The following is a 22,714-nucleotide window of genomic DNA, read 5'->3' as shown; positions in this document are numbered from 1 at the left end:
ACTGCAACCTCCGCCTCCTGGGTTCAAGCGATTCTCCTGCCTCAGCCTCCTGAGTAGCTGAGATTACAGGCGCCTGCCACCATGCCCGGCTAACTTTTTGTATTTTTAGTAAAGACGGGGTTTCACCATGTTGCCCAGGCTAGTCTCGAACTCCTGACCTCATACTCTGTCCGCCTCGGCCTGCTGGAGTGCTGGGATTACAGGTGTGAGCCACTGCGCCCAGCCAGTTAGGGCATTTTTTAAAAATTGCTTTTCCAGCTTAAATTTAGGGAGTGAGGGTGATTTCAAGGGACAACATAGAAAAATGGACAGAACTCTGACTTTGGAGGCAAACAAGCCATGGGTGGAATCCTGGCTCCACCACTTACAAGCTGGATGGCTTTGGTCAAGTTACTTAACTTCTGTTTCCTTCTATTTCCCCACCCCCCAAATAGGGAAATGATTAATAATAGCTAACATTTCCTGAGTGCTTATTATCTTCCAGGCATTGTGCTCAGCGTCTTAAAGACATGATGGCAATTTAATCCTCCTATCAGTTCAGTGAAGCGGGAGTTGTTATTATTGTCCCCACTTTAGAGATGAGGAAGAAACTGAAGCACAGGCGGTTGAGCAATTTGTCCAAGGTCACACACCTAGAAAGGGGCGCGGCAGGGACCTGAACCAGGGGCGTCTGACTCCGCAGCCCACTGTCCTCTAGTGGTTGTTGTGGAGAAGAGAGAGGGCGATGATGATGCCCTCCTGCAGGCCCTGACAGATGGGAAGACCATGCCAGAAGGCGAGCAGGGCCCTCCCTGGCACCTCCTCTCAGGAATGGAGTACAGTCAAGCCTCGCGTGTGGAGGGTGCAACCCCTACTGCAGCTGCAGTCTCTCCCCTTCCCCAGACTCCCCCCTCACCTGCTGTGACCCACACCCTTGCATAAGAACACAGCTGTTCTTGGTGAGTTCTGTTTCCGTTGCCATTATGGTTCTCCTCCTAATTGTTTCATTAATCAGAAAGGGCTGATTGATGCTGGGAGGCCAAGGTGGGAGGATCGCTTGAGGCCAGGAGTTCAGCCTGGGCAACATAGTGAGACACCTCACTCCTCTCCCTGCCTCTACAAAAAATTAAATAAATACAATTAGCTGGGCATGGTGGCACGTGCCTATGGTTCCAGCTACCCAGGATGCTGAGGCGGGAGGATTGTTTGAGCCCAGGAGGTCAGAGCTGCAGTGAGCTGTATTCACACCACTGCACTCCAGCCTGGGTGACAGAGCAAAATCCTGTTGTAGTTGGGGGTGGGGGCGTGGGGGCAGGATGCAGGGAAAGAGAGAGAGAAGGAAGGAAGGAAGGAAGGAAGGAAGGAAGGAAGGAAGGAAGGAAGGAAGGAAGGAAGGAAGGAAGGAAGGAAGGAAGGAAGGATGGATGGAAGGAAGGAAAGAAGGGAGGGAGGGAGGGGGCGAAAGAGAGAGAGAAAGGGCTGACTGCAGGAAAGCTCCCCATCCCCATGCTTCTGCAGAATCAGCTAGCCTGGGTGGTCTTTGGGTCATCTTAGAGGGCAGAGATCCTGAGTGCAGCTGGGCAGAGTGAGGTACTGATAGGAACAGGGCAGCACTAACAGTTATCATTTATACCTCGTGTGTGCCAGGAAGGGGCCAGGTCCCACATGATCTCAGTTCATCCTTACAACGTCCTGAAGGATGGTCTTGTTATCTTCTCCATTTTGCAGATGAGGAAACTGAGGCTAAGAGGGTAGAGAACTTTGCCTGAGGTCACTCAGCAGGTAGGTGGTGGAGCCAGGGGTGTAACCCAGGCTGCGGGCCTCCACATCAGATACAGACAGACCAGGAAGAAGGTGTTGCAGAGGTTGGTGATGCTGTATTCTCTGGGTAGCAAAGGGAGGGGACATTCCCAGCAGAAGGAACGGTTTGTGTAAAGGTGTGGAGGTGTGATACGGTGTGGCCTGTTCAGGGTGGTGACTAACTGTGGCCGGAGTGAAGGGTGTGTAGAGAGGAGTGGCAGCAGATGAGGCAAGGGGCTGGGGACTGGGGCCAAGGTGAAAGAACTTCAGGTTCCAGGCCAAGGAAATGAACTTTGTCCTTGGGTGGGGAGTGGGGATGCCACAGGAGGCATTGACCAAGAGTGCAACCTTGGGTTTGTATGATGAGCCTCCAGCAATACCTTAGCAGGTGGGATCCTCATGTCCACCCCGGGTGCCAGCCCCATTTTACAGGCTGGGAAACAGAATGGTTATGAGACCGGCTCAGGCCACACAGCAATAGACAACTGGCCCCAAGCCAGTTCTCTCACTGTCACAGGACCTTGCTTCAAAACTCAGGTCATAGTGAGAGAGGCAGGGGCATCCTTCCATTCCTCACTTCTCCAGCCCTGTGCCTACTCAGCTCACTGGAGAACGTGAGATGAAGATCAACTGGACTGAGGCCCAAGCATATCTGCTCACCAAGAGTAAGACAGAAAACAATAAAAGCAAACATTCCAGGAGCTGCAGCTATGTGCTAGGCACTGGGCTGGGAGAAAACTAGACACAGAACAATAGCACCAGGCACTCTCTCTGACAATGAGTGTTCTGGACTGAGGGTCCCCCAGACTGGCCTAGGAGGTGCTGTCCAATCCGCCTGAAGAGCTGGAATGGGCTCCAAGTGGAGAGAACTGTGGGATTGCTGGCTCAGCCCCCAACTACGCAGTGGCCTTGGAGAGAACGGGCCCTCTGGGAGCCTCGGCAAGCCAGTTGCTAAGAGGGGAGACTGCACCAGAGAAGGGATCTTTAATATCTGAAACCTTGGGGAGCTCCTCAAGCTGACTTGGGAGGTCTGGGGTAGGAACTCTGGTTGGGGTGTTTTGAGAAGTTCCACCGGCAGCTCGGAAAGCACACCTGGTTAGAAATAACTAGATGATCAAGGTCCTTCCAGATTCAGTTCAACAAATTTAACACAACACATGTTTACTGAGCACCCACCATCCAGGTGCCATTCTGCAGTGTCAGGATACATCGGTGAGCAAAATAACAAATAACTTCTAGAAGTTAGAGATGCTATGGACAGGGGAAAGCAGTGCTAGGCAAGGGGGTGAGGAGGGCAGGGATGGGGCAGTTCCAGGACTCAGCAGGATGTCTTTGTTGAGACAGGGCTCAACAAAGCAGGACTGGCTTTGTTGAGAAGGGGACTGGAAAGAGCAAGGGAGCCAACTGAGTGACATCTGGGGGAAAAGCGTTCCAAGCAGTTAACGGCAAGAGCAAAGGCCCTGATGGGGAGCACGCAGACAAGGTGGCCAGTGTGGCTGGAGTGGAGTGGCCAAGGGCTGGGGTGGGGTGAGGGACAGGGGCCAGCTGTGGAATGCTGCTCCTACGTGCTAGTGTTCTAAGACTCATTCAGTACTGCCCTGAGTATCTTGACTCTGAACCTGTCCCTGCCCTGACCCCTTCCCCAATCAACTTTAATTTTAGGGATCCACCCATCACAGTAAATGCCAGCACTGCTGATGCCAAAACCATGTTATTTGTGTAGGTATGCGTTTTGTATTTTACCGCCTTAATCCTGTCTTCAACCTCTCCTCTTCTGTCCCACCCAAGTATCTGCCCTTCCCTTCTTGACTCCTTCCAGAGGCCCTTGGCATTTGTGACCTGAAGGAAGAAGAGCAGGGCTGTGGAAAATATGTAACCAGTGTCACGCCCCTGTTCCCAAGGAAGTAGTGGCTTAGTAAAGATGGGACCCCCGTCAGTAACTCCTTGTGATTACTGGGCACCCACTCTGAGCTCCTCAGTGGAATCCAAAGGTTAATAAGACTGTCTCTAGCCATTGGGGCTCCCAGCCTGGAGTGAGGTGAGAGGAGTGGAGCCAACTGCAGAGGGAGACGAACACATACACAGAAGATTCAGACACACCTGCAATGTATTGTTGGGGATTCTCCAGCATTGGCATGATGGAGAGGGCAGAGAAGCATTTGACTGCCTCCCCCTAGGATTGCAGAGTTGGGCTGGCCACCATCCACCAGCCAGGGGACTCTGGGCACATCAGTTAACTTCTCCTCTCAGACCTTGAAAAGCACCAGTCTTAGTACATGTTTGTTAAATGAATGCACTTCAGTTTTTTTGCTTGTTGAATGCAGGTAATAATAATGATATTGCTGTAAGAGCTCCCATCCACTCCCAGTGAGCCCGCTGCCCCCCGCCCTCCTCAGCAGCGCCTGCTGTCCCCTCGCCACAATGTCATGTGCCACCTCTTCAAAGGAGGGATGTACCAGCTGGTGAATGTAACCTTGACTGCAAAGGGCGGCATGCAGCTGATGTAATGGTCGCTTAAGTGTTCACAAATGTAAGTCGCTACTATTATAAGTAGTGGATGATGGAGTGGCTGGGGTGCCATCTTTAGCAAATAAAAATACAGGACACACAGTTAAATTTGAATTTCAGATAAGAATTTCTTAGTATAAGTATGCCCTATGCAATATTTGGGACACATTTTATACTAAAAAAATCATTTGATATTTATCTGAAATTCAAATGTAACTGTGTGTCCTAGATTTTATCTGGCGGCCTTATTGATGGCGGCTTATCGACTGGCTGGGAATGACAGGGGTGTAGGCCAGGAAATGGCTCTGTGAAGGCTGCCTAGAACTGAATTGAACATGAGGATGAGTCAGTGTCAAGGCTCCCAGTGAGGCCGTCGGATCATTACTGCGTGATCGTCTTAAGCCTTTATTTGTTAGTGAATCCCTCAGACTCAGGCCTTCCTCCCTCCAGGCCTGAACACCCTGTCCTACCTGATCCTGCCTGGATGCTGGCCTCATCATTTGAAAATGAACCTAGCAGCAGTATTTACACCACTTATTGTGTGCCCACTGTGGGCCCGGCACCATGCCGATTGCTCTATGGATGTGAGCTAATGAAGCTGCATGGGTGGGATTCGAATGCAGGGTGGTCTGACCCCAAAGCCAAGATCTCTTTCTATTGGACCATGCTATGGCCTGATCAAAGACGTAAGCATCTAAGACATAGAAAGAGGGAGCAGAAGTGGACGTGGGGTATCCTGAAGTGGCCTCCTACTGTGTCCCAGGCACTGTTAGGATTCATTGAGTTGTCACAAAAATCCTGCGAAGTTCATTCGCAAGGACGCTCTGGAAGTTAAATACCTTGCCAGAGTCACACAGATTAAGTGGTGGAGCAGGGATTTGAACTGAGGTCTGTCTCACCGCAAAGCCTAAGTAATTTTGCCCCCCTTTGTGTGTATGCATCCTGGGATGATGTGTGCATGCGTGTGTGTGTGTGTGTATGCATGTGTCCGTGTGTGTTTGTGTGCATGTATGCATGCATGTGTGTGCATGTGCGTGTATGCATGCGTGTGTGTATGCGTGCATGTGTGTGTATGCATGCGTGTGTGTGTGTGCATGTGTGCATGCATGTGTATGTTCCTACAGTCACATCCCACCTTGAGAGTGGCGCTTTCTGGTCCTACCCAGCCCTTCCTCTCTTGGGATGGGTCTAGGGCCTTGGAGGTGGTTAGACCCTAGTGGTGCTGGTATAGCGCTGGCTTTCTCAGCCTTTTTCAGGGGCCTGTGTCCTCTGCCTGCTGTCCCCCAATCAGTAGCTTCTCTTAGGTCTTGCCCTCCCCTGCCAGGGCTAAGGTCTGGTTGGTTCCCAGGCCCCTGGGCCTTGGACAGGGGAGCTGGGGGGTGAGGGGTGGTGGATGGTGGGAGAGGGTAGGACCGGCAAAGAAGAGACTGACAAATACCATGGATGCCTCGATTTTCAGTTCCTGCTCTCTCACTCCCACACACTTGCTCTCTGCAATCTCTAGAATCAAACAGTATTCAAACTGGAAGAGGCCTTAGAAAACAACCAGTCTTCTCTCCTCATTCTACAGAGAGAGAAACAGAGGCCTAGGAAGCAGAAATGATGTGTTAAGATCACTCATCAAGCTGATGGTACAGAAGGGTTGGAGCCTCTGCTCCCTGCTCTACCTCTTTCCCTTACTCCACATCCATGCCTGTCTCTTCCCATGGGTCGGCATCCATCCTGACACATTATAGCCAAAAGGAACCTTAAGCTAGGGAAAGTGCTCCGGAACTTTAGTGAAAGATTCAAACATGTCCATTCAACTCAATGGAGAAAATAGAATATTCAATCGATGGTGTTGGGATGCCTGGATTATTGTTGGAGAGGAATCATAAAAATGGAACCAAAACAATTCCATTTGGATCAAAGATTTAAGTGTCATAAAGTCTTGTAAATTCTATGAGGAAATATGGGTAAATTGATTTACATTTTGGAATAGGAAAGCCTTTCTTTTTTCCCAACTTTTACTTTAGATTTGGGGGGGTATATGTGCACATTTGTTATAAGGATATATTGCAGGATGCTGAGGTTTGGGGTACTATCAAACCCATCACCCACATAGCATAGTGGGAAGGCTTTTCTAATCAGAATGGAAAACCCAGAGTCATACAGGAAAAGACTGATACATTCAACCACATAAAAAAATTTTAAACTTCTGTATGGAAAACCACCATAGAAATGTTTTTCCAATAACTGAGAAAAATATGACATGGGGATATTTCCTTAATTTACAAAGAAACTCATACTAATGAATACAAAAAAAATTGTTTTAATTGCTAATACTTAATGATCATTTACTATGTGCTAGACACTATTTTAAGTATATAGATTATTTCATTTAATTCTTACAGTAGGTAACCCTATAAGGTAGGTGCTATTATTACCATCTCCATTTTATAGATGAGGACACCTAAGCAGTTTTTTAAAAAATAGCTGCCGGGCGCGGTGGCATGCATCTGTAGTCCCAGAACTTTGGGAGGCCAAGGCAGGAGGATCACTTGAGGCCAGGAGTTCAAGACCAGCATGGCCAACATGGTAAAACCCCATCCCTACTAAAAATACAAAAATTAGCTGGGCATGGTGGCACACACCTGTAATGCCAACTACTCAGGAGGCTGAGGCAGGAGAATTGCTTGAACCCAGAGGCGGAGGTTGCAGTGAGTCAGGAGCATGCTACTGCACTCCAGCCTGAGCAACAGAGCAAGACTCCATCTCAGGGGGGAAAAAGATACAAAAATTAGCCAGGCATGGTAGTGGACACCTGTAATCCCAGCTACTTGAGGGGCTGAGGCAGAAGAATCGCTTGAACCTGGGAGGCATAGGTTGCAGTGAGCCAAGATTGCAATTGCACCACTGCACTCCAGCCTGAGTGACAGAGCAAGACTTCACTCCCCTCAAAAAAAAAAGTCAAAGAATATATATTAGGTTGGTGCAAAAGTGTTTTTGCCAATACAAGTAGTTTACAAAAAGAGAAATATCGGCCGGGCGCGGTGGCTCAAGCCTGTAATCCCAGCACTTTGGGAGGCCGAGATGGGCGGATCACGAGGTCAGGAGATCGAGACCATCCTGGCTAACATGGTGAAACCCCGTCTCTACTAAAAAATACAAAAACCTAGCTGGGCGAGGTGGCGGGCGCCTGTAGTCCCAGCTACTCGGGAGGCTGAGGCAGGAGAATGGCGGGAACCCGGGAGGCGGAGCTTGCAATGAGCTGAGATCCGGCCACCACACTCCAGCCTGGGCGACAGAGCGAGACTCCGTCTCAAAAAAAAAAAAAAAAAAAAGAGAAATATCAATGGCCCATAAACATATAGAAAGATGTTTAATACCACTCATAATTCAAGAAATGCAAAATAAAACTAAAATTAAACATTACTTTTCACCTTTCTGCTTGGCAAAAATGAAAACATTTGCCAATACTCAGGGATGGTGATGGTGTGAGAAAAACTACTTATATAACTGTTCCTCTGTAGATTCTGAGTTCTATCCTAGTAACAGTTCATGTCACTAAAAAACTACACATTAGAACCACCTTAGCTTAGCTGCCCAGGAAAAATGCCTTCAGCCAGGTTTCATTTTAATGTTATATGCTTGGCATCTCTTGATGGTTGGCAGAAGAAATGACCCCATGAAAACCTGCATTTTTTTGTCCTGGATAAACCACCACTAAAAGCATTATAATCTACATTAAATATATAAGGAAGGGCCCACACAGTAAATTATCTTCAGTGTTTACTACCAGGAAAGATTTATTTTCTCCTGAAGACCTGATGTTTTATTTTGCCATACGATGGTAATCATATAAACCCTCTGTTTCTCTTTTCTCCTTGGCTGCCAAGAAGCTCAAAAATCACACCTAATGATCCACTATAGTGACAACGTAGCCAGGGCGGTTGGCATCTGACTTCTCAACCCAACCTGACCTCATATTAGCTTTTTTCTTTTGTCTCCTCTCCCCTTCCATTGGTATCTCTTCTTCCACTTGCTGTTTAGTTTTCTAATTCTAGTTTAACAAAATTATTATAAATGTGTGTTTTTGGAAGCTGTTTCAAAATCTTTTGGAAGTAGATAGGATATGTTACAAATAGTCAAACTCCCTTAGTTTATAGATGAGAAAACTCAAGTTCTTTGGAAGTTAAATGACTTATTCCAGTGTTAATCAGTTCGTATCTGTGTGCACACGTGACTCTCACTTTACTGTAAGTGTCTTAGAATTATATTTATCTCTGAGACTCTGGTGGCCAGCTTTGAGCCAAGTACATGGTAAATTGTCAATGCATATACACTGGTTGAAAAAATTGTAAGTGCTGTGAGGAAAGGGACATTTTTGCAGGGAATAAGGTCGTAGTAGGTGCTCATGAGAACTCACAACAGGGCATGGCCTGAGCCTCTGACCTCACCCCACCACACCCTAGTATATCCACCACCCAGGACTCTCAGGGCTGGGCCTTGTGCAACCCATCTGCCCTGCACCCTTACCTCTGCCTTTGCCTCCACTATTCCACCTTGGCCCTCTTGCCTTGTCCAGTGAGTTTCCAAATATTTCTCTTTCCTTTTCTTTTCTTTTCTTTTTTTTTTTTTTTTGAGACGGAGTCTTGCTCTGTCGCCCAGGCTGGAGTACAGTGGCGCGATCTCGGCTCACTGCAAGCTCCGCCTCCCGGATTCACGCCATTCTCCTGCCTCAGCCTCCTGAGTAGCTAGGACTACAGGCACCCGCCACCACGCCCGGCTAATTTTTTTGGTATTTTTAGTAGAGAGGGGGGTTTCACCGTGTTAACCAGGATGGTCTCGATCTCCTGATCTCATGATCTGCCCGCCTCAGCCTCTGAAAGTGCTGGGATTAGAGGTGTGAGCCACCGTGCCCAGCTGAGTTTCCAAATATTTCTGATTTCACCCGGGTGAAGACCAGCAGGCACCTATATCCTTGAGGTATCCTGCCATGAGATGCTTGCAGAGTGGAGAATGGCATCACCTTTCTAACCCTGTGCAGCACCCAGTGTGAGCTGATCAGTGGGAACTGGAGAGGAAGAACCGGAAAAGGAGGACCCATGGCGATGGCTCTTTCTGTCCTTATAACCCTCAACTGATGTATGTCCCATACTCCTGGTTGGGCAGAGGGGAAAGCAGAGGTTGACAGGTCACATTTCCCTCAGTTTTCCATCCTTCCTTCTGTGCTGGGAGAGAAAAGCATATGACATAGACAGGGAGGTCAAGCTCCACCACACAGATGAGGTGCAGGGGACTGGGCTTCCTCTGCCACATCTCCTTCTGCAAAGGCGACCCTGCGCCGCCTTCCTATTGGCTGCCACCCTGCATCCTCTACCCACGGCTCTCTAGGTTGCTCTTCACCTGAGCAGCCTCTAGAAAGACAACTGAGGTCTGGGCAAAGCCTGCTGACAGGTTTTCTTGGGCAGAGGAGTTGGGGCAGGGGATGAATGGTGGGAGGGAGAAGGACCAGATATCCTGGCCTGACAGGCAGCCTGTGCTGAGAAACCATGACTGGGCAAGTCGAGCTTTGTTGGCCGAACCTGCCAAGCCACAGGGTGCCTCAGGCTTGGAGCATCCCGGAGCCAGTTACAACCCTAGACTTCAGCCCTCTGGAAGGTGTTGGGTCAGCCACCCTGAAGGACAATCCTGCCCAAGTGACTCGCCTTGCTCTTCCTTCTCATCCAGGACTTCACATTCACCCTTGCAATCCATGTGGGGACACTGTTGGATAGGAGGCGTGGTCCCAGTGTGGTCTCCCTATCTGGGCCTCTGCATATGCCAAATGTTTGCCTTACGCTGCACACTCAAGAGGTTCCATGTATATAGATGGGAATTCCAGAGCTACAGAAAAGGCAGCAAGCACCATGATTCTAGCTAATCAGTGTGGATCCACACCTTCTTATCTCTTTCTCAGTGGCAGAACTACCAGCTAGAGTAAGAAGTGGTTGATCCAGGATCTGAACATTCTGGAAACTCTTGCCCACTTCTGGGAGAAATGACCCGATCCATAGTAGTAGGCACACCTTAACTTTCATAGGACCCAGGCAGGTTGTCATACCATGTGACTAAATATTGAAAAATTATCCACTGGGCTAATAAAGAGTTAAATAAAATATGCCCTGACTGTACTTTGACAACATACTTTCATAATGACAAAACTTAAAAATGTGTAAAGCTATGGTTTTTATATAGCTGAAAATTGACAAAACATCAGAAGACTAAATTTAGTTATTTTGCACATGATGGGCGGGCTATGTTTGGTTGAGTAATACATATATACATACTTCATAAATTTGTACATGTTTATTTAACCAAATTTATTTTTCTTGCCTTTGTCATAGGAAAGCCACCAATTATGCAGTTATAAACACAATTTTATATAATTTGTGTTCTGCTGAGAGTCATACTGAATTAGATAACTTTTCTTGAGTCATTATCGTTTTTAGTTTTTTATCAATTTCACACTGGAAAAATTGTGAATTACACTCTTCTAAGGCTGGAAATTATCAATATAATTCTCAAAGCAATACTTGGATACAGAACTAAACCATGGATTTTATATGCCACGTACAAACTAAATAATGGGATGATGTATGTTAAATTATCACTGTCACAACAAAATTACAAAAACGTTTTTATTTCATCTTATAAAGTGCTATCCTGTACATCATGAAAATTTCTTAAAGCAATATCAAGCAAGTCTCGAATTTTCTGAGGTTGGAACTCCTTTATGCTCTTAAAAGTAATTGAGGACCCCAAAGACCCTGTTGAGGACCCCTTTTGTTTATATAAATTATAATTATCAATTTTTGCCAAATTAGAAATTAAAACTGATAACTTTTAAAACCCAGCACACAAGCACACATCCCATTAGTCATCAGAGTGACGATGACATCACACACTGAGTAGCTTCTGGAAAACTCCACTGTATACTCATGAAAGAATTAGCCCGAAAAGGGCAAATGATATCTTAGCATTACAGATTAAGTATCCCTTATCCAAAATGCTTGGGACCAGAAATGTTTTGGTTTTCAGATTTTTAAAAAATATTTGCATATATATCACGAGATATCTTGGGATGGGACCCAAGTCTAAACACAGAATTCACTTAGGCTTCTTATACACCTAATACACATGGCCCAAAGGTAATTTTATAAAATATTTTTGATAATTTTGAGCATGAAACAGTTTTGTCTGGATTGTGACTATGACCTGTCACAGGGGGTCCTGTGTAGAATTTTCTACTTGTAGGGTCATGTTGAGTCTCAAACAGTTTCAGAATTTGGAGCATTTCAGATTTTGGATTCTCCGGTGAGGGCTGCACAACCTGTATTAGGAAAATGATTTTGACCCCCACAGACTCCTTAGAAGAGCTCAAGAACTCCCAGGAATCCTTAGACCATACTTTGAGCACGGCTGCTATAGAGTGATGGAAAGAATTGGTAGCATGCTGCTACATGTTATGTCTAGACCTATAAATGTGCAAATATATAAGAGTTATGAGAATCAGTCTTACAAAGCATTCCTCAAATGCCACATGTAAGTTTTGTGAATACTGCAACTAACTCATGAGTATGTCCAGGACCATGAATTGGAACAGGAAGACATACAAGAATAGGGACACTCAGCATTTCTGGGAAAGGATACTTTGTTAGGTAGGAGTCTATTACATTCATTGGATTTGAGAAGAAAGCTTGGATGAGCTAATCCTGAATGCTTCCTGTGCCCTGCCCTGAAAGCAGAGTTGTCTCCCATGTGGCAGTTGTACAACCTACAAACCTCCCCAGCATTAGGGTTCCAGAACTTTTGGCTTCGAGAACATGAGGTAAAAGGTGTGAAGAAGCATTTCCCTGGGGCCTGACTGGTGTCGGTCATGAGAGTGGATGTTTGGGTTCCAGGCAGTGCTGTGTCCTGAGAGTCACTGGTCCTTCAGATGTCTCTGCTGTGGATATACGTGATATGGCAGAACCCTCTAAAGCACTGGGCCAGAGCAGGAGCCCCCTGGCCTGCTTCTGAGTGCAGTGCTCCTGCATAGACTTTAGGACACAGAATCACAAAATCTCAGTCTCCGAAGGGACCTCGGTGGCCAGCCAGCAGCCCGCCACGCAGGTAGCAAATCTTCCACATGTGGTAGCAGAAGTGGTCTTGCCACGGAGGTAAGAAAGCTTAAGCTTCAGGGCCGGGCTTGTATGGGCTCTTCTAGGACTTTGGAACAGGCCCTAGCCATGCATTCATATGGCTATATATTTTTGTATATTTTATAATTTTTATTTTTCTTAAAGAGCTTGCCACAAGTTGTGTAAGCTTCAGGAACCACACAACCCGAACTCACCTCTGCATAGCCAGGCTCTTCCTTGCTGGGCACTTCTCTTGAAGGAACATTGAGTTTTGAACCAGAAGAGCTGGATTTGAGCCACAGCTTTGTACAGACTAACTGTGTGACTTTGGAAATAATAACAACAGCTGACATTTATCAAGCTTTACTACATGTCAGGCACTGTGCTAAGCTTTTGCATGCTTCATTGCGTGTAAAATTCAGAAATGCCTCTCAACCTCTCAAAGTGTCAGTTTTCTCTTTTGTGCAATGAAAAGAACAGCATCCATGTGTATTTCCCACCTCAGTTCTGTGCATGACCTGAGGGTGGGCCCTGCCTTAGTCACCACTGTGTCCCCATCGCCCAGCCCAGCGTCTGGCCCACAACTAAGTGATGTCGAGGAGGTATGCAAGTGCCTCATGGCCGTGCTGACAAAGGCAGTCATTATGTGCACTTTGGAGGCTGGCAGCTTAGTAGTATGAGCTCGAAGGTCTTTTCTTCTGGGGTCAGAATCTCTACCATTTCCAAATCTAGAAACCTGGGTAAGTTGCTAACATGTATAAGGGAGTAATAATGCTGGTAACTACCTCCTAAGACTGTTCGGAGGATGCAATAGGTAAACTACCTAAAGCACCTAACACATGACAGATAGAAAGTATTTAACACATGATAACTATTACTTACTAGGCAGGCAACTTCACTTTTGGACAGACAGATTTATTATAAATCACCTCCTCCTAACTTGGCCATGGCAAGGGCAATGGCAAGGGCAAGGACTGTCTTGCCCTAACTTCGTTTTTTTTTTTTTTGAAACACAGTCCTGCTCTGTTGTCCAGGCTGGAGTACAGTGGCACTATCTTGGCTCCCTGCAACTTCTGCCCCCCGAGCTCAAGTGATCCTCCAGCCTCAGCCTCCTGAGTAGCTGGGACTATCGGCCCACACCACCTTGCCCAGCTAATTTTTCTAATTTTTTTTTGTTTGGTAGAGACAGGGCTTTCGCCATGTTGCCCAGGATGGTCTTGAACTCCTGAGTTCGAGTGTACCAGCTGCCTCAGCCTCCCAAAGTGCTGCAATTACAGGTGTGAGCCACCGCGCCCAGCCAAATTCTCTTCTTTTTAAAAATGTTTGTTTCCAAATTTACCATGGTAACCATGAATTACTATTTTATTGACTGTCTTAGTCCATTTTGTGTTGCTATAAACGAATACCTGAGGCTGGGTAATTTATAAAGAAAAGAGGTTAATCTGGCTCATGGTTCTGCAGGTGTAACAAGAATCATGACGCCAGCATCTACTTCTGGTGAGGGCCTCAGCCTGCTTCCAGTCATGCGGGAAGGCAAACGGGAGCTGGTGTATCTGGAGATCGCATGGGGAGAGAGCAACTGAGAGGAGAGAACCAGGCCCTTTTTAACAAGCAGCTCTAGGAGGAACTGATAGAGGAAGAACTCCCCGCTTTACCGCACCAAGCCATTCATGAGGGATCTGCCACCATGACTCAAACATCTCCCATTAGGCCTCACCTCCAACACTGGAGATCAAATTTCTTTAAAAAAAAAAAAATTTTTTTTTCTTTTTAGTATCTTTTCTTCAGACCAGAGGGGATCGAATTTCAGCATGAGATTTGGAAGGGTCAAATATCCAAACCATCGCACTGGGACAAGATTCATATAATGTAAAATTTACTCCTTTTTCTTTTTTTTTTTTGAGACAGTCTTACTCTTGTCACCCAGGCTGAAGTGCAGTGGCACGATCTTGGCTCACTGCAACCTCCGCCTCCTGGGTTCAAGTGATTTTCCTGCCTCAGCCTCCTAAGTAGCTGGGATTTACAGGTGTGTGTCACCATGCCTGGCTAATTTTTGTATTTTTGATAGGGACGGGGTTTCACCGTGTTGGCCAGGCTGGTCTCGAACTCCTGACCTCAGGTGATCCACCCACCTCAGTCTCCCAAAGTGCTGGGATTACAAGCATGAGCCACCACGCCCGACCACAAATGTACCCTTTTAAAATGTAATTCAGTGGTCTTTAGTATATTCACAAAATTGTGCAACCATCACCACTACCTAATTCCAGAATATTTTCATCACCTCCAAAACAAACCCCACACCCATTAGCAATTATTTCCTGTTGTTCCTCTCCCTGGCCCCTGCAACCATAACTCTACTTACTATCTCTGTGTATTTGCCTTACTCAGGATATTTCATATAAATGGAAACATGAAATATGTGACCTTTTGTGATTGGCTTATTTCACTTAGCATAATGTCTTCAAGGTTCTTCTACGTTATAACATGTGTCAGAATTTCCTCCTTCTTAAAGCTAAATAATATTCCATTGTATGGACATACCACAGTGTTTATCCATTTTTCTGTTGGTGGACACTTGAGTTGTTTCTCCCGTTTGGCCACTGTGAATAGTGCTGCTATGAAAACTGGCATACAGTGATCTGCTTGGGCATCTGTTTTCAGTTCTTTGGGGTGCGTACCCTAGTACTGGAAGTGCAGTACAGCAATTCTATATTTAGCTTTTTGAGAAAATACCACATTGCTTTCCACAGCAGCTGCACAATTTTACATCTCCACCAGCAATATATGAGGGTTGCGATTTCTTCACATCCCTGTCAACATTTGTTAGTGTCTGTTTTTGTTATAGCCATGATAGTGGGTGTGAAGTAGTATCCTATTGTGGTTCTTATTTGCATTTTCCTAATGACTAATGATGTTGAACATATTTTTACATGCTTCTTATTATTAGCTATTTGTATCTATATTTTGGAAAAATGTCTATTCACATCTTTTGCCCATTTTTAAATTGAGTTGCCTTTTATTTTTGAGTTGTATGAGTTCCTTAGATATTTTGGAAACTAGATCTTTATCAGACATATGATTTGCTAATATTATCTCCCATTCTATCAGTTGTTTTTTCATTTTCTTGATGGTGTCTTCTGAAGCACAAAAGTTTTAAATTTTGACGAAGTCCAATTTATCTTTTTTAACTTGTGCTTTGGATGTCTGAATTGCCTAATTTGCCTAATTAAAGGTAAAATAGACTTACCTCTATGTTTTCTGAGAGTTTTATTATTTTTATTTATTTAATTTTTGTAGAGATGGCGTCTCACTATGTTGCCCAGGTTGGTCCTGAACTCCTGGCCTCAAGTGATCCTCCTGCCTCAGCCTCCCAAAGCGTAGGGATTACAGGCCTGAGTCAGCAAGTTTGGCTGTGTTTTCAGAGAGTTTTAAGTTTTGCCTCTTACATTTAGGTCTTTGATCATTTTTAGTTAATTTTTGTTTAGGGGTCCAGATTCACTGTCATGTAGATATGCAGTTTTCCAGGATCATTTGTTGAAAAGACTACTATTTCTCTTTTCTCCCATTGCCCTGGCACCTTTGTTGAAAATCAATTGCCCATAAATATATGGGTTTATTTCTAGACTATCAATTCTATTCCATTGATCTATGATATCTATCCTTATGCCAGTTACACACAGTCTTGATGCTTGATACAGAGTACGAATGTAGCTTTGTAGTAAGTTTTAAAATCAGGAGCCGGTGTAGTGGTGCACATCTCTAATCTCAGCTACTTAGGAGGCTGAGGTGGGAGGATCTCTTGAGCCCAGGAGTTTGAGACCAGCCTGAGCAACATAGCAAGACCCTGTCTCAAAAAAATTAAATTAAAAATAAAAATAAATTCACATAGTTGGAAAGTGGCAGAACCAGGTGTGACCCCAGGACCCTGCTATAAAAAAAGTTTTAAAATCAAAAAGTGTGATTCCTACAACTTCATTCTCCTTTTTCAAGATTGCTTTGGCCATTCTAAAGCATGAATTCCTTTCATAGAAGGGAAAAAATATGTTGCTGTTAACAAAATCCTGCATATTCAAGTCATTCCAAGCCAATTGCTATGTCCTCTAGGGAACTTTCCCCAGGCTCACCATTTGGAATATGCCTTCCTCTGAACATTTTGTTAGTATTCCTCTTATAGTGTCTTGTATTCAAATGAGGCTGCTGGGATCTCCAATCTTATTGGAAAGTAAGTTCGTTGAGGGCAGGGGTCTTGTTCACTTGAAAGTATTCCCCAGGCCAGGTGCGGTGGCTCACACCTGTAACCCCAGCACTTTGGGAGGCTGAAGTGGGCGGATCACCTGAGGTCAGGGGTTCGAGACTAGCCTGGCCAACATGGTGAAACCCCATCTCTACTAAAAATACAAAATTAGCCAGGCATGGTGGTGCATACCTGTAGTCCCAGCTACTCAGGAGGCTGAGGCAGGAGAATCACCTGAACCCGGGAGGTGGAGGTTGCAGTGAGCCAAGATCACACCATTGCACTCTACTCTGGGGGACAGCCTGAGCGACAAGAGCGAAACTCCACCAAAGAAAGGAAGGAAGGAAGGAAGGAAGGAAGGAAGGAAGGAAGGAAGGAAGGAAGGAAGGGAGGGAGGGAGGGAGGGAGGGAGGGAGGGAGGGAGGGAGAAGAAAGAAAGAAAGAAAGAAAAGAAAGAAAGAAAAGAAAGAGAGAGAGAGAGAAAGAAAGAGAGAAAGAAAGAAAGAAAGAAAGAAAGAAAGAAAGAAAGAAAGAAAGAAAGAAAGAAAGAAAGAAGAAAGAAAGAAAGAAGAAAGAAAGAAAGAAAAAGAAAGAAAGAAAGAATTTCCTATGGCCCCTGGCATGGAGCCTAGGACTATGGTGGGGCTGAGGATTTGGTAAATGAATGAATGAGTGGATAACTAAATGAATGCTATCGCGTCATTCACACCATTTCTATTCTGGTCAGAACCTAGGCAAACATCTTTAACAAAGAAGCACTTGGGAAATGCATTCATTAAACTAATGGTGGCCGGGCGCGGTGGCTCAAGCCTGTAATCCCAGCACTTTGGGAGGCCGAGACGGGCGGATCACAAGGTCAGGAGATCGAGACCATCCTGGCTAACACAGTGAAACCCCGTCTCTACTAAAAAATACAAAAAACTAGCCGGGCGAGGTGGCGGGCGCCTGTAGTCCCAGCTACTCGGGAAGGCTGAGGCAGGAGAATGGCGTGAACCCGGGAGACGGAGCTTGCAGTGAGCCGAGATCCGGCCACTGCACTCCAGCCTGGGTGACAGAGCGAGACTCCGTCTCCAGAAAAAATAAATAAATAAATAAATAAATAAATAAATAAAAATAAACTAATGGTTACACCTTTATTGACAAGCATAGTCATGTGTTGTTTCACCGGAGGTTTCTTTGGTTTATTATAGTCATTATAATGCTCGTCAATAAGAGAAAAATGTGCCCAAATCACTTGAGGAATTATGTGTGAATTGCATACTCAGGCATTCCACAGCCAAGGCTCAGCCTCAATCAATACTGTAACCCAGTAACAGGTCTTATCAAACATTGGATCCTGCTTAAGTTAAAAGATATTTAGCCTTTGAATTAGCACTCTGAACAGGACTCTTAATTAATCTGCTAATGATTTTCTTTGTTTAGAGGGATAGTCCTAATTGATTCTAATATATGCTCCCAGAGATATATGCACTTATATATTCCCTTAAACAAGCCCGACAAGAGAGCTGGAGTGTCATAACCCCTGTCCTCAGGGACGGCACAGTCCAGAATTGGAGGCAGCACACCCTACTATTCTGATTGGTGGGGCGAGTGCTAGGTCATATGGTGGGTCCAGAGAAGGAGTAAAGGATTCATTCTGCCTGGGAGGCAAGGAGGTGTCAGGCCTCAGGCCACATCACACATTTGAACTGAGCCTTGAAGCATGCCTAGGATTTGACCAGGTAGAGACAAGGCTGGAGGGTTTCAGGCAGTTGGATAAAGTGTTCCAGGCAGAAGGAACAGCTAGAATGAAGGCATGTTCACAGGCACATATACCAATACACACTCATACACTCAGCTGCATTCTTCACCCAAGAACTGGGCCAGGACGAAACTGTCTGAAAGATGTCATTGTGTCCACCTGAGTCAGCTCACAGTTCCAAGGTCCACCAGGCCCTGGGTTGCAGCTGTCCTTTGCCCAGGAGGGCATTTAATATCTGCTGTCTCTTGCCTTACTACCAGTGCAGGCCTTCTCCCTGTCACCAGGTTGGACATTCCCCTCAGGGTCCTTACTCACTGCAACTGCGGCTCAAATCCCAGGAGGCTCCGTGTGACTGGGCCAGAGATTACTGGTCCTGATAAGGCTTGGGTATTGCAAGATGCAGAATTTTCCACCTCCCTGTGCTGGGGCCTTTGACTGACCGGCCAAGCTGCAGCTGTGGGGAGGGAGGGCCTCCACGGCACTGTGGATGGCTGATGGTGGTGTAATTCTGTCCAATAGTCAACACATTGCTTAGAAACAGGCCCAAGCTGCTGTCTTCCATCATTTAAGATGTGTATTTATTGATCATTTAAATTTAACTTTTTAAAAATTTTAATTGAAGTATACAAACGTACTTTAAAATGCACATGTCATTAGTGTGCAACCTGATGCATTTCCACCCACTGAACACATCTGTGTAACCAGAACCTGGTCCAGAAACAGAGCATGGCCAACACCCACACTCTCCTTCCCCCTCCCGGTGCCACCTTCTCCAAGGGTGACCACTGTCCTGGCTTGTAACAGCACAGATCAATTTCTTCTGGTTTTGTACTTTATACAAATGGAATCATATAGTATGGACTCTTTTGGCACTTACTCTTGAACAAACAGGTGGTCAAAGACTCTGGAGAGAGAAGGCAAGGGGATATTGAAAGACCGCTCTCATGAGGAATAGGAAACTACAAATGTAGAATGGAGTAAATCACATGTATGAGGGTCTCTGTGGTCCCTGGGAGAGTGGGGAAGGCAGGTGGCCTGGTAGAAAGTGCTCTGGTCCAGGAGTCAGGGACTTGTGCTCACATTTGATATGTATCCATGGTTTGCTGTGCAGCCTTGGGAAAACCTCTTTCCCTCTCTGGACCCCGGCTACATCCCCTGCAGGGTTGGGGTGAATCAGTTCCTACCTTTTCACCAGAAGAGACACTGTCTTTTATCTATCCCCACCTCCATTGCTGCTGTGGATGTCATGCTTTGAAAAATGTTTCTAGGCCAGGCACGGTGGCTCACGCCTGTAACCCCAGCACTTTGGGAGGCCAAGATGGGCAGATCATGAGGTCAGTAGTTCGAGACCAGCCTGGCCAACATGGTGAAACCCTGTCTCTACTAAAACTACAAAACTCAGCCAGGCATGGTGGTGCATGCCTGTAATCCCAGCTACTCAGGAGACTGAGGCAGGAGAATCGTTTTAACCTGGGAGGCAGAGGTTGTGGTGAACCAAGATTTCAAAAAAAAAAAAGAAAGAAAGAGAAAGAAAAGAAAGAAGAAAGAAGAAAGAAAGAGAGAGAGAGAAAGGAAGGAAGGAAAGAAAGAAAGAAAGAGAGAGAGAGAGAGAAAGAAAGAAAGAAAGAAAGAGAAAGAAAGAAAGAAAGAAAGAAAGAAAGAAAGAAAGAAAGAAAGAAAGAAAGAAAGAAAGAAAGAAAGAAAGAAAAGTTTCTGATGGAGCAAAGTGAAGATTAATTTGTTTCCCCATTTCTTATTAACTAGGAGAAGGACTCATGGAGCAGACTCAGATTTGCAGCAGATAGCAAGCGGTGCCCCTGGGTGGACAGAATTCCAGTCAAAAGCAGAGGCTCTTTCTGGCTGAGTTACTTGACTGTAGCCTCATATCAGGGAAGTATTCAGAGCCTAGTGTACCCAGTGAAATATAGCAAATAGTTTGAGAACACTTAAACTATTGTGCAGCCCTGGGCCCTGGGCCCAGGAACCACTGAAAAGACAGACAATCACTAACTTTCTTTCCAGTTCTGATAAGTCAAAGGTCTGGGGTAACCCAGCTCTCTTTGAAATTGACTGCAGAGTTGTGGGGTGTGAAACCCCTCCCTTAATCTAGACCCTCAACCCCATCCTATGCCCTTCACCCCAGCAGGCCCCCAGCCCAGCCCATTGCTGGAGTCCCAGAGGACCCAGGGCTGTCTCGTGTTGCTCCGGGGGACTATTGGGAAACTGCTGATGGAACTTGAGTCAGTAGAACACTTGACCACTGCTCCCTACAGCTCCATGAAGCTCCCTCTAGTCCAGGGAGAGAACCTCGGGGGGCTCTATAGGAATGTGACCTGGCCCCCAGGGACTCCTCCTCCTGCAGTCCTGGCTGCCCAGAGTTCAGGCTCCAGGGCCTCACTCCCCTCTGTGCACCCCCGAGAGTTCTCTGCTTTCTAGTCCTGTTTCCACTTCTGTCCATGATCCTAGGATAGGGTGAAGTCTGCTTGAGGACGTTAAATCCCCTGATTGGGAGCCAGAACCACACCCAGAATAAGTCAGAATCTGACTAGAGCTGAGAACAGGGAGGGAGAAAGCTTAGGGGGAAAGGACTTGGTCAAGGAGAGCTTCTCAGCCAGGCGCGGTGGCTCACACTTGTAATCCCAGCATTTTGGGAGGCCGAGGCAGGCAGATCACCTAAGGTCAGGAGTTCGAGACCTGCTTGGCCAACATGGCGAAACCCCATCTCTACTAAAAATACAAAAATTAGCCGGGCATGGTGGCATGCGTCTGTAATCCCAGCTACTCAGGAGGCTGAGGCAGGAGAATCACTTGAACCCAGGAGGCAGAGGTTGCAGTGAGCTGAGATCACCCCACTGTACTCCAACCTGGACGACAGAGCGAGACTCTATCTCAAAAAAAAAAAAAAAGATTTCTTCTTGGAGAAGGGAACTCATGGATGGATGCAGAGGAAGGGGCCAGAGCTCTATGGAATGAGGGTGTCCCAGGCAGGGATGTCGCAGCTGGGACAGTCTCCATGCAGCATTCTGGGCAGTATGAGGGTGTGCAGGGGACCCAAGAGGTCACCTCTGGAGGAATGAAGTAGCCAGAAATTCCCTAGAGTGATGAGGTGGGCAGGGGGGGCATGCAATGAGTCTGCTGAGAATTTGGAACTTGATATCAAGACACCTAGAAGCCTCAGTTGGATATTTAGACATGCCGGGGGCAGATAACTGAATGTCCAAAGATGAACAGCCCATCAATCCAGCATCTGATCCATTTTCACTGTCTTCAAGGCAGGTGGTGGGTCTTTGCACAGTGAGATGTAAAGTGGATTGAGGGGTGAGGCCAGTGGTGTCACCTTGGGAGGAAGAAATTTTTGCCCGCTAGTCCATCTGGGTAGGCTTCTTGAAAGAGCAACAAATTTGGAACAATGTGACAGGTGCGACAGAGGGTTTGGTTAAAGGAAACGGTTATTGAGCATGTGCTCTGGGCTGGTGGAGCTCTAGAAAATAAGGGTGAAGAGTGGTGACCCCTACCCTGATCATACCATTGCACTCCAGCCTGGGCAACAAGAGCGAAACTCCGTCTCAAAAAAACCACAAAAAACAAAAAAAACCCCATATAATGTTTTTCAGGTTCATTCGTGTTATAGCAAGCATCAGTATTTCCTTCCTTTTTATGAACGAATAATATTTCACGGTGTGGCTATAGTACAATTTGTTTATCCATTTATGTATTGATGGACATTTAAATCATTTCTACATTTTGGCTATTGTGAATAATGTTGCTACGAACATGTGTGTACAAGTTACTGTTTGAACACCTGATTTTGATTCTAGGAGTGGGATTGTGGGATCACATGTTAACTCTGTGTTTAACTTTTTAAGTAATAGCCCATACTTCTAATTGCATTTCTTAAATTCAAGCAGCGGTGGTAAGACAGGGGTAAAGATGACGTCTGAGAGTTCACACTGTTATTTTTCAATATTTACAATTTCTTTTCATCTTTTTTTCTTCAGGTTCTTTAAAGTGGAGGAGAACAAGCTGAGACGGGCCATCATCCAGTAAACTGCCCCATAGACTGAATAAACTCCTTTGTACTGTAAGCCCCACCAGGCCAGGGATCTTTGTCAGTTTCAATTCCTGACATATTTCGACTTTAGAACAGTGAATGGCATATGGTTGGCAGTCAGCACATGGCTGGTGCTCAATAAATATTTGTTGCATGAATAAATAAATACAATGAACTGCCTCAAGTGTGCTAAAATCTCAAGAAAACAGACATCCATCAAGTAGAACCAGAGGAGAATGGGCCGATTTTGTAGCCAG

General features: G+C 45.9%; 1 long non-coding RNA gene across 1 annotated transcript in view; it reads left to right on the top strand.

Moving 5' to 3' along the window:
- The window catches only part of LOC139356764 (uncharacterized), a 43,352-nt gene extending 20,638 nt beyond the window's left edge, over positions 1-22,714 (top strand). The window contains exon 3 of the long non-coding RNA XR_011609159.1: positions 22,405-22,714. This is a non-coding gene — a long non-coding RNA (uncharacterized lncRNA). The remainder of the gene's footprint in view (positions 1-22,404) is intronic.

The sequence above is a fragment of the Macaca nemestrina genome, chromosome 10 (genome assembly GCF_043159975.1).
Source record: "Macaca nemestrina isolate mMacNem1 chromosome 10, mMacNem.hap1, whole genome shotgun sequence".
NCBI classification, from domain to species: domain Eukaryota; kingdom Metazoa; phylum Chordata; class Mammalia; order Primates; family Cercopithecidae; genus Macaca; species Macaca nemestrina.
This window is presented reverse-complemented; position numbering and strand designations above follow the sequence as displayed.